The sequence below is a fragment of the Cavia porcellus genome, unplaced genomic scaffold (assembly GCF_034190915.1).
Source record: "Cavia porcellus strain 051 isolate PalLab524CR breed Dunkin Hartley unplaced genomic scaffold, mCavPor4.1 scaffold_13, whole genome shotgun sequence".
Lineage (NCBI taxonomy): Eukaryota > Metazoa > Chordata > Mammalia > Rodentia > Caviidae > Cavia > Cavia porcellus.
Genome location: NW_026947496.1, coordinates 67,475,882 through 67,493,213, shown reverse-complemented (window position 1 = coordinate 67,493,213; position 17,332 = coordinate 67,475,882). Strand labels below are relative to the sequence as shown.

Below are 17,332 nucleotides of genomic sequence, written 5' to 3'. Positions count from 1 at the left end.
ACAAAAGTAAAATTTCCAGAACGTCTACTTCTATCCTTAAGGAAATTCAAGAAAAAAAATGACTGTGAAAGATTAGATAGTTAAACAATAGAAAGGATGAAAATGGAGTGAACTGGGAGGCCAACAAAAGTGCAGGTTGTAGGTGAGATAAGGAAATATTCTAATGAGATCAAGAAAGCAGTGGCGGAATCAAAGTGTGTGTGATGAGCAGGAAAGAGCTGAAATAACAGGACAAGAATTGGATCCATTGTTCTGGAGGTGTATTTGAGAAGATCCATGAGAATTTGCAGCAAAAGATTACAGTGAAGACTATAAATAAAAGGTGAGAACTGGAGAATCAACAAAGAGAAGATGGTTCAAAAAATACTGGAATAGAAGACAAGAGCAAAAACTACTCCTTGGATATAAAAGAAAAATCTCCAATTCTTAAATGTCTGCTGCAGATATCAGGCAGAGCTATTAAACACACTTTAATATTTGCACATATATTTGTGAAATTGAATTTTAAAGATATAAAAATTATGCTATTAACACTTGATACAAAACAAAGAAACCACTTTTCTAGAAAGTGTTCTATAACAATAATATCAAAAATTAGAATAATATATTCTGCTGCAAATTCAGAATTCTACAATCTAGCCAACTTGCCCTCCATTGTGAAGTCATCATGAAGATATTTTCAGATATGGAGTTCATACTCTACAGACTTTCCCAGCTTGGCTTCCCCTCAGTATAGACCCTGGTGCAATGATGTAGGTGCCCATGGTTTATGTAGGGCCACTTGGCACAAGAAAAGGTCTTGGCTTTTCTTGACTCTGTAGCACAGGAATGGTTGCATTTAGTCAGCAATTATTGAGTACTTGATAAGTGCCAGGGGCTGTATCAGGCCACTAGTAGTCTCAATGACAAAAATCTATTCCCTGTTCCCAGGGATCTCACAACTTAAGGGCCAAAAGCATGTCATCACATAATTAAAGCACAAGGTGCCAGCTGCCCTGTAGACGTGCTGAAAAGCTCCTTTGAGGGAAAATATAACAAGGTGATGCAAGCCATTACTCCAACAGCTAGATGGGTTGACCTCAGAAGGAACTGCTATGAGCAGGTGATGTGAGCAGAGGAGAGCCAGGCCTGTCTATGTGGCTAGCACAGACAAGAGTTGGGCTGAAAGGGTTGGGGAGAGCAAGAAAGCCTTCCCAACAGAGTGGAAACAAGCTGCCCTGTGGGACAAAGGCCAGTGACATTTTTAGTGGCGGGGTGACAAAACATTTTAGAAATGCTGATGCCTGCAGTTCTAAGGTTTTCAGGTCTCCAGCCTCATGAGCAACTCATGTGACTGAGAGGGGTTATGAGGGGAAAGTGAGTGGGTCTGTAATTCCAAGGGACTGAGACCACATATGCATCTCCATGGTATTGATCTGTTCCAGGGTACATATTGGTGCACAGACATGGACATGAAAATACAAGCTTCAGGCCAGGTTCAGAGGGTTCATACCTGAGTTTGGGTACAAAGGGGAGGCAGCCATTTGTGAGGGAGTTACAGAGAAGCTGTGCCACGAGAGAAGGGAAAATAGCAGAATAGGCTTTTAGAGGATTCTTTCACACAGTGTGATATGACGTCTTGTTCTGGGACTCCCAGACACTGGCCTGAAAGCTAGGACTCGAGGGCCAATTGATTCAAGGCAAGAAACAATGATGGGACAGTGAAACAGCAAGAGGCCGCAAATGAAAAGTGAGCTGTTAAACCAGCCAAAGTGGGCAGTGGGGTTAGCCCTGCAGGACAGCCTGGGAACAGTGTGGAACACATCAAGGAGGAGGGAGCTGTGGGACTTAACATCTCCTGGGAGGCCATTCCCAGTGTTTCTGCCCACCAGCTGCATAACCAGAAGGCTTCCTTGGGTGTAAAGGTACAGATCCTGGTGAGTGAAAACAGCTGGAGCGCCCTGAAATGTGCAAGGCATGTGGTTGGGGCTTGTCATCATCTGCAGGGCTCCTTGAAGCTACAAGCTGGCCTGATAATCTCTGGAGTTCTAGTGCAAGAAGTAGTGACACATGCCACACAGTCTACAGGGATGAGGCAAGGCAGGTGTGTAAATAGGCAAATGGATCTGGAGATGGGGCAGTAGAGAGAGGTGGAGATGGGAAAATGGATGGTACCATTTTCAGCCATAGGGTCAGCTGCTGCTCCAGCAGCACTCAGGGACCACAGGGAAAGGGTTTCTGAGGACTAGTATTATCAGTTTCCCTATTGTATAATAAAAACAAAAAATTCACATTTGTATGTGATCTCATGACTTTGGCAGCTAATTAAAATGTTTTCTGAACATTGTATGAACCAAGCAAAACATGTCCACTGACCACATCCTGCAGGCCACCAGCCTGGGACTTCCAGCATAGCCGCTTCCCGTATGTTCTAGTCCCATTCTCTTGCCTGCCTGCCTGTCTCATGGATCTGCATTTCTGGCAGAACTTTCTGTCTGCAGTCTTGTTGCATGTGATGTCCTTCCCTTGGCAGCGGATAAACTAGTCATATATATTGGAGTTTAGGGGCTTCATGTATATGTGTGCATGTTTAGGGGAAGGAAGGGGGCAAAGAGGGAGATATATATATATATATATATATATATATATATATATATATATCCAAATATATCCATGGAGATTTTAAAGTCAGTTATGTGTCAAAAACTACTTTGACTGAAGTCTTTATATTTCGCTATCATTACAAGAAGTATCTAAGATGGAATTTGGATTTAGAAGTAAAATAATAGGCATCCAGTGTGGAGTAAAGAAAGACATGGAGTTGTATAACCTACCGTAGAGGCCCCTGACTCTCCACCCTGCTCAGGTAGACCATTCATTTACTCAGAAAGTACATAGGTGGCCCTGACTTATGATGGTACAGAAAGATACTTACTCATTAGGAGCTGGTCTTCCAGTTTTGAACTCTGATCTTTTCCTGGGCTGGCAGTTAGCAGCAGGATGTACTGTCATGATATCAGGCAGCAGCAGGGACATAGGAAAGAATAAAGAGAAGAAGGAAGTTAAGTTTCAGTACTGGCACAGCCAGGAGAGGCAAGTGAGGAAGAAGAATGTTCATGAATTCAGTGGGTGAGAATTACTGCCTCTCCTTACCATGCATTTGCTAGTTTTCAGAGCATTTTGAAACTACTTGGTGTTCAGCATTGGTTCATTGTGGGTCCTGGAATTTGGCTGAGAAATTATGGCCTTGAGACATTGAAGTGGAGGGATGGGCCCTGTGTTCTTTTATTTCCTCCCATGACGGGACCTCATGTGGGAGGTGTGACAAGGTTGAAAGAGAACTCATTTCTGCTGGTTTGGAAAAGTGAGTTAAGTGACAAGGCAAATTGGGGTTCCAAGTTGGTTTTGGGTCAATGTATATGGCTTTCAAAGACTTATTTTTTATGACAAAAATATCAAGGGTTTGTAAGTTTGTTCTTGTAAAGTGAGTCTTCCAGTTTATACCTACCTATCCCACATAAAGGACATTCCCTTTCTCTCAGAAGTCTTTTCTCACTTTCAAGGCAAACTGCTCAAGATGGCACCAGGAAAGAAAACTGATCCAATTTCTAGTCTAAATAGAGGAGGAAGGATTTACATACTTACATGTTTGCATACTTTTATATTTGAGGAGCTGCTTGGTCTGGCCTAGACACAAGGTTCCCCACAGAAACCCACACATGTGAACAGGGCCAGGTAAGTCAGAGGAGATAGGAAATGAGCTATTGCTTTTCAGAGTGGTTGGCAGGCAGGATCACACATCTGTCAGTGTGTGAACAGATTGCAAATAGCCTTTCTGCCCTCTACAGAGCTCTTATTCAGCACAGGAACTGATTTCCATTGTGCTCCACTTTCTTGGGTGTCTTTTGTCAAGTTAATAGTAGGCCCCAGTAAAATGCAGTCATTAGATATTTATAGTCATATTGGCCTGACCATTAAGATGATGAAAGAACTTGCTGCTTGCCTTTGTAAGAGAGCCCTGAGGGTGGATATTGATACTTGGAACGTAGTAAGTCTTTTCCACCCCTTTCCTGTGGTTAATCCAGTGCCCCAGCCTTCTGGTGACTTTATCTTGAACTTCCTGCACTGTGGCAGACAGAATCCCCCCACCTGGCTCTCAGCCCAGCTGAGGCTCTAAAGCAGCTGAATGCTCCTTGTCTTGCATTGCTGGTCTCTCAAGCCCAGTGTCAAAGGTAAATTCCACATTCACTAGAATCTTCAAAATTTCAGTTTCTTTGCAGATCCTGACCTTCAATCTTAGGAGAACAAGAAAACATGGTGGGGAGCAGATAGCTTGAGTGCAGGCTTGAAATTCCTTCTGGACAGCCACCTGGATTTTTGCTTGTGGCTCTTGCCGTAGTGTTTTCTGGTCTAGTAGTCAGAGAGATCCTAGCACAGAGTGAAAGTGCTTGAGAGAAAGCTCGGGCCTTTCCTGTGGTGACCAGCACGAGGAAGTGGTGGAGAAGCCCAGATGTCCATTTTCAAATCACAGAGTGGCCTCAGTGTTCCATGGAGAGGCTCAATTTTCACGAATATGAAAAGCTTCATTTGTGTATTCACTGCATTGGGAAGAAAGGCTTCGTTTTGGTTTAGAAATGTCAACAGAGCTGTAGCTGTGACAAGGATCAATTAAGTCTGTTTCCCAGTCACACAACTTGGGCTAATTTGTGGCGGGAATTCAGAGAGCAAATACGTTAAACCACTGGGGTTTTTCCCCCTAACTAACTGCAAAACAGCAATTTAATAATTTCCTGTTTTAAGGAGAAAGGGCAGGGAGAGTCCTGGCTTTTAAATCTTTTTTATGAAGTAGCACAGTGCCTCTTTTTTTTTTTTTTTTTTTTTTTTTAAGCCATGAAAGTAAACTGGAAAGCTAAAGCAAATAAAAAAACAATAATAAAAACTTAGATGTCTTAGATGGGTTTCCTTGGAGCAGACACTGAGATGAGAATTCATGTGTAAGTGATTGCTGAAGGACATATTTCCTTGGGGAATTCAGAAAGTTGTATAGGGAAGGGTGTGATCCAAGGCACAGTCCCTCAGAGCATGACCTCAGCTTGGTGCTGTGCAGGGTTGGGGAGCTCTGATATGGCGCTGTCTCATTTCCAGGCCAGGAAGCTAGGCTTCTTTCCTCTCACAAATAGCAGGCATCAGTTACCAGCCAGCTGCAAGAGAGCCAGTTAAGGAGCAATGAAAAGTCCCTGCTGCTTTGTACCCTCAAGTGTGAGACATGAACAGGGTGGCAAATGGTAATATAAAGTGGCTCAAAGAGGACGGGGGCAAATAGTGAAACTGTTCACCAGTGCATTTCCCATGACTGGTTTCCTGCATATTCTAAAGGTTGTATTTACATGTGTGTTGACAGAGGTCCACGAGCTCTTGACTCTCTCATTTGTACAAAGTGTTTCTTTATTTTACTTTTTAGTACATGTTTGCAGTACATAATGATTACATTTATCTTGGGGAGTTTTTGCGTGTGTATCACATTTCATCTTTTGTGTCCACTTTTCCTCCCTGGTCTCTCCAACTCTTGTTCCTGTTTCCATTTGGAAAAGGACCTCATTCCCTATTATCCCCTCATTCCCTATTATCTACGTTTTACTTTGCTCTTTATTTATACTTTGAATTTCTCATATAAGAGAAACCATACAATATTTAAAGTTGGCACACAGGATATTTCTGCCAGCAACTGATTTGGAGTATTGGTATATGTAATGTAGATGCCCATGGAGTTTATAAGAGAACATGCACGCACTACTAAAATACATTACAGTACAGCGTGCCAGAGCTGTCCTTTCATCCCTTTCAGGTAGGATTAACAGATAGCCCAAGATTTCCATAGCCCTGATGCATTGTTCTTATTAAGCATGTGAATAAAATTAGTGAACCTATCCTGCTCTAATAAACAAGTGAGTTTTAAAAACCAGTTGGGAATATGTTTGGTTCCATACAGCAGAAAACTGTTAGCAGTTGATCCTAGTGAGATGTTAATTTTTCTTCTGTAATAGTAAAAATAGAGAGGCAAACATTGCAGGAATGATAAGCACCTGTATGATGCTATCAAGACCCAATTTCTTTAGTCTTCCTTGCGGCCTGCCTTCACGTGGGTTTTCATCCTCATAGGTGTGCCTTCTTGGTTTCTGTTTCCAGCACCATCACTGCATTCGAGGAAGCATAAAGAGGAAATACAAAGGGCAAGAGGTCTTCCCTATTTTAAAGTACTTTCCTAAAACTCCACTTTGCATTCTCCTTGTGCATCTCAGTGGCCAAAACCATGATTGATGTCTGCCCCAGCTGCAAGAGAGGCTGGCAGATGTTTTCTTAGCTGAGCACAACCATCCAAAAGTCATAGGTCTGTTTACTAGTAAAAGGGGAAGAGTGACCATTGGGAAATAGGAACAGAGTCAGCCACAGTAGACATCTGGGAGAGGTACTTTGCAAGTGTGCCACTTTGATATGTACAGTAGAGTGAAAGCAGATTGGAGAACAAACCACAGGTACAAGACCAGTACAATTGCTGTCTTGTTGTCCTTTTCCCAAGGTGCTTTCAAGATCTGCTTAGATTTTTATTGTTATTTTGAGACAGAGTCTGGATAGGTTTCCCAGATCAGATTTGAATTTGCAGTCCTCCTGCCTCAGCCTCCCAAAATGCAATGTACCATCAAATTTGACTAGGATTTTTAAAAAGTGTCCTAATGAATACTTGTTGAGAAGGTTTCACTTGGCCATAGTCATGAAAGAAAAGCCAAAGTTCAGTGCCCATCATCCTAATTCTTTGATCTATGTTATTTCTAGCCTCTTTCTCTGTTTGTCAGTCTCTGTGCTCCTTTAATTTGTCATTTTCCTTTATAAAATGTAGAACCGAGGCCTTGAACTGGGCTGTGGTGAGCCCAGCATGGAGTTACTAATGCCTGAGTCTAAATGCAGTGTTCCTTCTATTGTAATAGCTACAGCACTCCTATACCTATTTTTGATGTGTTTCTTTTGTTTGATTTTTCTGGTATTTTTATGTTATTTGGAGGTTTAATCGTGCCATTTATAGTCTTGTTACTCAAAAGTGTGGTCCATGAGCCAGCACTGGAGCCTCCTGGGAGCTGGTTAAACATGTAGAATACAGCCAGGTATGGTGGCCCACACCTATAATCCAGGCACTCTAGGAGGCTGAAGAAGGGGATTACATGTTCAAGACCATGTTGGACAATTTAGCACAGACCTGTTTCAAAATAAAAGGACTGGGATCCAGTTCAGTGTGAAGACACAGGGTTCAATTCCTAGTACTAAAAAAGAGGGAGAAGGAAGAGTAGTCTTCTCTCTGGACCCCCTAGGAGCTCTTAGCACAATTGTTTCATCCCTATCTTCATGTCTTTCTTTACCTACTCCTTACCTCCTTTTTTCTTTGTTTCTTGTCTTTAATAGCATTTTAAAATTGAGGCATAATTTAACTTTCAGTAAAGTGTATATATCTTAAAGTGTACAGATCAGCCACTTTTACATTATGTCTGTACTAGTATAACCACATCCACATCAATACACAGAACACTCCCACACAGAGCATGAGATTCCCTCATGCTTTTCCCAGGCTGCTTCTCTGAGCAGGGATGAGAGATCATTTCAGGTTTTATCAGCATAGTTTTCTCCTTTTAAATTTTATATAAAACTGAGTTAACTTAGAACTCAATGTAATACAACATGGGGAGCCCTGAACAGAGGAAGAGGAATTCTCTTGTCCCAAGAAGAAACTAAGGTGAGAAAAACCAATCAAACATACACTCCCCGCCGGCCGTACAACTGTGCAGCCCTGAGCGCCTCCAGGCAGACCATCCCTCGTGCTCCAGCAGCCACCTCTGACTCTGTCCCCAGGGCCCCGCTGGAGATGGGGGGAGTGGGGTGACTCCACACCCACTGGTTCCCCCACCCCTGCTGCCACCACCACATCCCCAGATCTGGGCCGTGTCCCAGAGGGTGCAAGGAGGAGGGCACCTTGTGGTGTAGCAGGCGCGGGAGTGGCCTGCTGGGATGCATTGCCACCTTCACACTCGCTGCTCCCATGAGGACCCAAGCCTGTGGCACCAGCACTGGGCGGGCCCCAGCCACCAGAGCACCCCCAAGGTCCCCAGGCGGGTGAGTGTGTTTTCACTGCCACCAGGCCCGCACAACTGGAACCACATGGAGCCACCACCACAAATGGAGTCCAGAGAATCTGCTTCTGAAAAAAACCTCTTCAGACAATAATCAAAAATACAGAACCAGAACTTTCTGGTTTCCTACCATGATCAACCAGCTTTGGGAATCGGGCCTGCCTGCCTAAGCCCTGAACTCTGGACTGGGCAGCCTGGGGTGAGTGTCCCTGCACCGTATTGAGCCTTTGGGAGGGAGTTTAAGATAACAGCAAATTGGGGAGAGCAGCAAAACCCCAGTCAGCACACTTCAGAAAGACCCTAAGCAATACAGAGAGGGCCAGAGACCCACCAGACACACCTGTCTGAAAGAAGCCAGAAACATGACAAGAGATTGGCATAAAAAAAAAGCTCCAGCCACTGACCCTGGAAAAATAAGCCCAGGGAGATAAATACAGAAGACAAAGAGTGTAGTAATCATGTAATATTAGGTACAGCATCAACAGACATAAAGAAATACCTTCATGACCTCATAGACGAATTTAACACTGTACTTCTGATCCACAAGAGGCAAGATATAAAAAGATTAATTAAGGAAATGATAAGCCCCTCCCAAGAGAACATAGATGGAAGAACAGAGGAACTCAGAAAAGGAAGAGAAACCTTTGATGAAGAATATAAACAAAATTTAGAATACATGAAACAGATCCAAAGAGATTACCAGGAAACTAAAAGCTCCATTGAAAGCCGGAAAAATACCTTGACAGAAACTAAAATTAGCCTTTTAAAACTTGAAGAGAGATTTATAGTGTATGATCATGAAAGAAAAGATCTCTTAAATATAGCAAGGAACCAGGAAGAAACAATTCAAAGGCTAGAAGATGACAAGAGGATTTATAACTTAAGAATAAAAAATATGATTGAAGAAGCAGGAGTAACTACAAATGAACTACAAAGACTATTCACAGACATAATTAAGGAAAACTTCCCAAGTATAGGAAAAAGAAATGATATCCAGATAAATGAGGCATACAGAACTCCAGCCACCTATAACCAAAACAGATCTACACCCAGACATATAATAATCAAGATTCCAGAAATCCACCACAAAAACAGAATATTAAAAGCGGCTAGAGAAAAGAAGCAGATCACCTACAACGGAAAAATTATCAAAATAACGACAGACTTATCGACACAAACTTTCAAATCAAGACGAGCATGGGGGGAAATAGTCCAAGCCCGAAAGAAAATAACCTCCAACCAAGACTGATGTATCCGGAAAAACTCTGTCTCACAATTAATGGAGAAACAAGATATTTCCAAGACAAGGAGGAACTGTGGAAGTTCATGGCCACCAAGCCAACCCTACAAAAAATACTGAAGGACATTCCAGAGAGAGAGAGGAAAAAATACCAGGATTCCAGCAACAGTGGCAGAGAGGCCTCAATGAACGGGTCAGACGTGGAATGAAGCAGTAAAGTGAACAAATAAAGGCAGAAGAATAGAATAGCAGAAATGAGGCAGAGATGGTAAGCTATAATCTTTAATATAGATAGCCTTGATACACTAACAAAAAAGGAAGATAGGCAGAGTAGATTAGGAGGCAGGATCCATCGAGATGCTCTGAATAGGAAATACACTCAACCTAAAAGAAGGTTAATAAACTGAGAGTCAAAGATGAGAAAACAATGCTGTATGTTACAGGAAACCAGAGAGAAATAGGGAAAACTTGTCCAGCAGCCACAGATAGATTGGAAGGCTATGACACTTTTGGACAGTGTAGAACTACACAGCTGGAAGGAAGGACAACCTTGTGGCTTTAGTAAGTAAAGGAGTACAGCTCAAGATCAAGCTCAGGTAAAAAGGTTTAGCAACATTCAGATAGATAACAGGTTGGTCCCCTAATCTAAAAACTAAAAGATTGATACTGTGACTTGAGCAATTATCTCTAAGATGATAATGTGTAATCTATTAACTGGTGATTTCTTACTGGTTTTTTTTTTGTAGTTCTGTATTACTTGTACCCTTACACCACTTTGTTTTGTTTTGTTTTTTCTCTTTTTCCTTTTAAATAAAATTTTAAAAAAAACTAAAAGAGCTAGTGGGACCCAAAATATACAGAGTACCCTGAGAAAAGGAAAAAGGAGGAGTTGTCTAAAAAAGGAAGGCAGAGGACATTATTAATAGTGTATCAGGATTTAAATGTCACAGTAGTCTTATCGCTCTATTTAGTTTGATTATATTTTGTTCTAGTCTGCTACTCATATTAGATTTGAAGGCAAAGACAGCTAACCCAAAAATAGCAGGTTATACCATGGTAACTATCCTTAATTTCCTATTAACTTACACTGAAACTCTGTATTACTTACCTTGTCTTACTATGACTGATCTTATTTGAAGCTGGTTTGTTAGACCACTGTTTAGCCTCGACTGATTTCATTCAAATTTGGTGCGCTTGATAGTATCAAATCTAAAGAGTAGAGGCAACTGTTCTGAAGATGACAAGATGTAAAGGATATCCATTCTGGTTTTGATTATTAACTGCTTTCAAGTCCTACAATATCTTCAAAGTTGTGTTTTTATTAAAATAGCTATGTAATGTTATGTTCAATTATATTATGCCTGATGATGTGGACAATTCTATTGAAAATAGCAAGAGAAAGCATAGTAACTACTGTAGATCACCTAATATTTTGGTCCTTTATGTCTTTTTCATTTCATGTTTTTCTAGGAATTTATTTTGTTGTCTTGTTTTGATCTGTGTTTCCCTAAAATACAGAAAGGATAGATACACATGTAGAGATTCACACATGGGAAGAATTTCTAAACTCTTTACGGGAACAGATTATATAATACACGATGTAATGAATGGATGCTCTGAAGAAGAAAAGACACTAAGAAACCCAGTGCTAATTCTGTAGTGTTATGATATGAAATCTAGCAATACTATCATTCACTGTTCAGAGTGATATTAGTCTAGTCTCTTATGTTCAATTTCAGCATACATAAAGATAAAGACAGCTACTATGAAGAGACTGAGAAACATGGTAGACATTATTGACTTCCCCAAAATCAGGTCTTGAAGACCTAAAAAGCCTTCATCATCCTGTAATGATCTGGTTAGTTTTATAATGTTCAGTATATATTCAGTGTGTGTGAAGATGGGGACAACTATTTGGAAGAAAATAAGATAGACAGTAAAGATCTCCAGTGGACTTGCTTTGAAATGTATGTTTCTTTAGTTTGTCTCTCCTTATAAACTGTTTTGTTCTGTTTTGTTCTGTTTAATCTTACCCTCTTTACACAGTTTCAGAAGTTCCAATCTGTGTTCCTCAGGCTTAAACTCAGAAATAGCATGCTGGAGGTGCCTGGGTGGCAGCCAGGAAATAGAAAGAAAGGGAGGTCCTAGGGAGGGAGCTATACCCTTCAACATCCCAGTGACCTGCCTTTTCCTACTAGTCCGCACCTCCCAAGGGCAAGTCAGTAACTTCCCAAAAGTCCTGTCTGTGAGTGAATGAGATCTGTGGGGAATATTCGCAATCCAAATTACAGCACCTGCCAAGTAGTTTCAAAAGTGATTCTGTCATCTTATTCTCTCACCAACAGTGTGTGAAATTGTTGGTTGCTCAGCTTCCTTACTGACTTGTACTGTTGTCAGTCTTCTTTACTTTAGCCATTCTGGTGAATGTGAAGTCATGTTTGATTGTAATTTAGATTTCGATACCCTTAGATGGTTAATAAACACTTTTTCCTGTGTTTCTCAGTCACTTGGACATTTCATTTGGAAAGTACCTGTTCAGGTCTTTTGTGCTCCCTAGTTCTGGTTTTTTGTGCTGCTTTCTTCTCTACTCTGGGATACCATCTACCCCATTCCCTATTTCTCTGGTTTCCCTGGCCACTCCTTTTGTGCCCCTTTTTGTGGGTCCTCCTCATTTTTCCAATCTTTTAGCACTAGAGAGCTCTAGGGTACAGTTCTTTTAATCCATCTCTTCTGTCTCTACTCCCTCCCTGAATGAAGTTACTAAGTCTCATGACTTTCTGTTCCTGATACACTTGCAACTTCTGCATTTCCATCTTCAGCCACATGAGTTCCTCCATGATTTTTCAGGCTTTTGTTTGTGCTCAGATATGAGCCATGTAATTGTTTGGGCTTAAAAGGAATCTGTGATATGGACTCTTTAAAAGAACTTCAGAAAACACACGTCTTGGTTGGGTTTTCCCAGAAGTAAACCATGAGACAATAAGGGTAAGAGTTTGATTGGGTTCTAAAAATGAGAGGGATAAAAGAAAGCAGCTGAAGGACAAGTTAGCAAGCCGGGCACTACTACAGATGGCCTAACTTCCTCTGGGGATCTGGATTCATCACATAAGCACCTTAGGGTTCTCCAGGCTAAGGCCAAGGATAGACTGGGGTCCATATTCACTAACTCCCATTAGTCCCTGATTGGGAGATGCTCTTTGGAGTATTAATTAGCCCAATAGTGGGACTAGCTCGAATGAGGGCTGACATCTTGTCAGATATGCTTTCATTCTATTGATGAAAAACCCTTTCTTACCTGAGGTTTTGTCCTTGAAAAAAAATGGTGACTTATATTACTTCTATGTCTAATAGCAAGTCCCTTTGTTCTGAAACAACTATTTTATACATATTCACATGGTACAAGAACTTTTAGTTGAACCATATGAAATTGATACAATTGAAAGTCAAAGAGAGCCAAATGTTGACAATTTCATGTGGTTCAAACAGAATTTACCTTTTATCTTTGAATGTAAACCAAATTAATTGAATTTTTCATAAGTCTCAGAATGCTTTCCATACCTTCAAAAAACTAACCTCTGATTCACTGATCAGTAGGCTAACACACAAAGCCAAAATATAAGGAATTTAAATTTATTTGTGTCTACTTTGATTTTCATTTGACTTTAGTTTGAATTTTTTTTTCTGGAGCTACATTTGTACTGGCTTTCCCTGAAAAGGAATGCTTACTAAGCCGGAGGTAGAGATTAGGGCTACCCATGACAGATTTGATCCCAAGATCTTTATCATCCAGTTAGCCAGTGTAACCAAGAGTGTTACTGTTCCTCCTGATCTCCTGCAGTCTCTTTCTGCCATTGTTGCCCCTCTGTCTGTGGACATACACCATGCTTTGGTTTGCTTTTAACGCTCTGTATCTGTGACTCTTCTTTGGAAGACTGACCTCAAACTGCTAGAGCTGATTTATCTATCGTTATGATCAGCCGTAAGTCCCTGGACTTACATAGTCTTTCATTTTGGTACAGAGGTATGGAAACCCAGAGTCCCAGGTCAGGCTAACTGTTGAGTGTGGCCCTCTGTGGACTTTGCCCTAGCTCTCTCCATACTTGGCTTCTTTCTGATCCCTATGCTGTATCCTTCTACCTTGTTGTCCCTCTTGGAGACACATATCTTATACATCTTTTGTTTGTAAATTCTCATTTTAGAGTCTGCTTCTGGTACTCAGAACCAAAACAGTCCCCTAAGCCTAAGTAGGCTTGATTCATTATAGCAGAAATTTCTCAAGTTGCTCATCTGACCAATCAGATATTGTTTTTGCGGCCACAATCATTTCCCTCAAATAACTATTTGGAGTATCTTATCTTTATACTATAACCTAATATAAATCTACTTTGTAAGTATTTGTTCTGCAATATTATTTATTCAGAAAAGGCCCAGTATAATTCAATTTAATCTATTGTTTTTAAAATCAGTTACAGCTTTTAAAATGAACTATTAATATTTAATATATTAACTTAATACGTTAAGCTGAACTATTAATTCTTAACATATTAACTTAATATATTGAGCTGTTAACATAGTTTTATACTTTGACCTTGTAATAAGAAGAATTATATTTCAAAAGTTCTATCCCTTAATTGGTTATTGTGTATTATTCTTTAAATATTATATTGGGTTGAATTTATTAATATTTTACTCAGTATATTTGTATCTATAGTCATAAATATGATTTGTCTTCTTTGATTTCATATGTAGTCTTTGTCGGATTGTGGTGTTAGACTTTTGCTAGTTTGCAAAAATAAAAAGAAACTTTATATCCTGAAACTTTATATTCTGAAAACATATGACTCTCATAGTTGCAGTAGCAGGAAACTGGAGCCGGCCCTAAGCAAGCACTTAGTTAAGTACCAGACACTATACTCAGCACTTACTTTTTATTTGCATGTTTAATGCCTAGAGCAACCCAATGAAGGAGGTCCCAGTATGATCTCAGTTTTACTGATGAGGAAACCAAGGGTTAGCAAGGTTAAGGAAGGTACAGCTGGTAAGTGGTAGAGCTGGGGTTCAAGTACAGGCAGACTGACTCCAATGGGTTCTACTTTATCTTCTTCATATAAGGAGTCTTATGTATTTGTCTAATGGAGTTTGCAGGTCACTCACGTGGCTTTGTGGATATGACCTTTCAGAATGCCAAGTGCTTCATGAATTGAATCTTTCTCATTACATTATCACCTGTGTTTTTGGGTGGGGAGTAGTAGACAAGGAAGCATTGATGAACTTTCTAGGGCAACTGTGATATGCCTGAACAAGGCTTTCTTCATGTCTTAAGGATGTTGGCATACACAGCCAATTCCTTACCAGGCTTCCCCTGGCATAAGCTTTCCTTAGGTCCTGTGTGTCTCCACAATTGATCCTGAGGAGCTGGCAGAAGTCTTGTTTTTTAATTTTCCTCTCTAGAATTAATTTGTACTTAGGTGAACTCAAATAAGGGGAAGATCACACATGAGAACTTTAACCTTAAATGGGGTGGAGGATATGGAAATAAAACAGTTGCCTTATTTTCCCATCTGCCTGGTAAGCATTGTATAGTTGGAAGAGTAATAAGTAGAGTCATACCTCTTTAGAGACTGAGACTTTCTTGCTGTCATGGACTCATCCCCCATTGTTCCATCTCAAATCCAAATGTAATTAGAATAATCCAAATCTAACTGAATCCATGAGTGAGCTGTTAGGTGCTGGAGGCCTTGTACTATTGGTACAATTGATCTGAAGCTCTTGGAGGCACCAAGGAAATTTGTAGGCTATGAAACTGATAATTTTACCATGGAACAACTGAATTCCTGTGATGTGTTCTAATGTCCTAGTATACAGTGTACAGTAGAGTGGTGCTGAATTGTAGAGACATTTGTAGTTTTCATGGGATGAAAGCCCTTATTTTCGTATATTTTTACTCTCAACAAAAAAATCCAGTCATTTCTGTCAATAAGAGACTAAATTAATGCCCACAGTTTGCTTAGTTCAAAAATAGGCATGCAGAAGATAATTTACCTATATTTTAGAAATCTAAAGAAATTATTCCTCCACCTTACAAGTGCTGAAATTACAAATAAGAAAGTATATGCTCAGATAGTATGTGGCTTTATCAAGAGTAAGATGACAGAACCATTCATTCATTCATCTACCTACCTATCCAACCATCCAACAGGTATAAGTGTGGCTTTGCCATGAATTAGACTTAGAAGATATGTGACCATAATACACAAAGGCCCTGCCTGCTTACAACTCATCAGAAAACTAGATCTGAGAAAATTGTGATGTTGAAAGTAGAATATACTTGAATACCAAGGAAGATGTTCATGTGCATTGTGGAAGATATTCAGGAAGAAAAATAGTGCTGGAATCAGGAGGACCACAGGCCTCCTGGAGGAAGAGTCAGTGTGGCTTAAATGAGGTGATCGAGAGAAGCCAGCCTATGCCCAGATTTATTAACTAGACCGGGGCCAGATAGTACAGGCCTTGCAAAAATGGGAAGGATAGTGTATGTATGTTACATCTTCTATTTTGTCTGAATGTTTAAGCATCCATAATGTTTATAATGTGCCTTATAATGTTTACGGACTTACTATAAAACTCTAGCTGAACAGTTAACTCTGAGGAAGAGAAAGCCCTCCAAAAAACAAAAACAAACTAAAAAAAACCTCAAAATTGTGCTTCATCAAAGTAGAGACTGTTTTATCAAGACCAGAATTGTCACCATAAAAATGCACTTACTCATTTTGTCACTGCTGATGGTCATTACCCAGTGGATGGATCCAAGCTTCAATTTGAACTATATTATGGTAGGCTAGAAGCTCAAGCTGTAAAAGACCTAAAAGTTTATATTGCACAAATGGAACAGCCCCTGGTAAAGGAAATGGTCTGTTGAAATCACAAAGCCAAATGTAAAATTGTTGGTCCTTATTTAAGAAAACCAAATTTGGCTTTGGAATATTTCCATCTTTTCTCAACTTTTCTGCATCGCTCAGTGTGGGAGGCCACGGGACTCCCTCCAGTCCTTGTTTCCCAGCTCTGGGTCCATGAAATGCTCTACCTGCTCATGGTATCTGTTTTCTAGCCAGTTCCACTGTGCAGTATTAGTTTTGGCTTTGGAAAATGGAGTTTCTTTTACCTGGCTAGAAGTATATAGCAACCATTTTATACATGTGCCTTATGAATTAACTGAGCAATGAGAAGGAAGAGCATGCATATTGAACATTTGGGTTTGTTTTTTAAGCCGTGATTCATCCAGATTTCCTAGACTTCCTCTGGCCAAGCCTGAGTGAACTCACACTTGCTACTTAATTCTCCCATTTATTCCTCTGGAAGAAAGGAATATTCTAATGGGGCCAGATCTTATACAGTATCTCCTTCTTCCAAAGTCATTCATTCATTGTCTTCCTGATGGGTGCTTCCGAATGGGGCAGCAGAAAATGGAAACACCACTTGATGGCACAGCAGTTTCCCTGAGGTTGGTATGCCATTGGGAATAAAATGGAGATATAGGGTGGAAGTGAAACTCCAAGTTTGACTCTGTAGAGGAAGGACCCAGGCAAATTTATTTCTTACACTCTGGCTTCCTCCTGGCCTCTGCACACGTCCCAGGCTACTCTGTGAAGACTGTGTGAATCTTCACTACTGGCCCTTCAAGCCATCAGAGTGTCCCTCCCTATCTGCTCTATTTGGGCATTTTCCTTTCCTCTCGGTTGGACAGACTTCCTGAAATGCTGTTTTTCAGACCATCCCTTTTCCTAGGATCTAGTGACCCAAAGGAAAATGGTGCCTGATATTTTCAGTATCTAAAATGAAGACATAGGTGCAGGTGGTAGTCTCAGCAAGAGAGAAGCCAGCATGAAGCTGTTTTTGAGGTCCCTGCTGCTGGTGATGTGATCTTTTGAGAAGTATATAG

General features: G+C 40.5%; 1 protein-coding gene across 1 annotated transcript in view; it reads left to right on the top strand.

Moving 5' to 3' along the window:
- The window catches only part of Itga9 (integrin subunit alpha 9), a 410,762-nt gene that overhangs the window by 268,968 nt on the left and 124,462 nt on the right, over window positions 1-17,332 (top strand). The window lies entirely within an intron of this gene.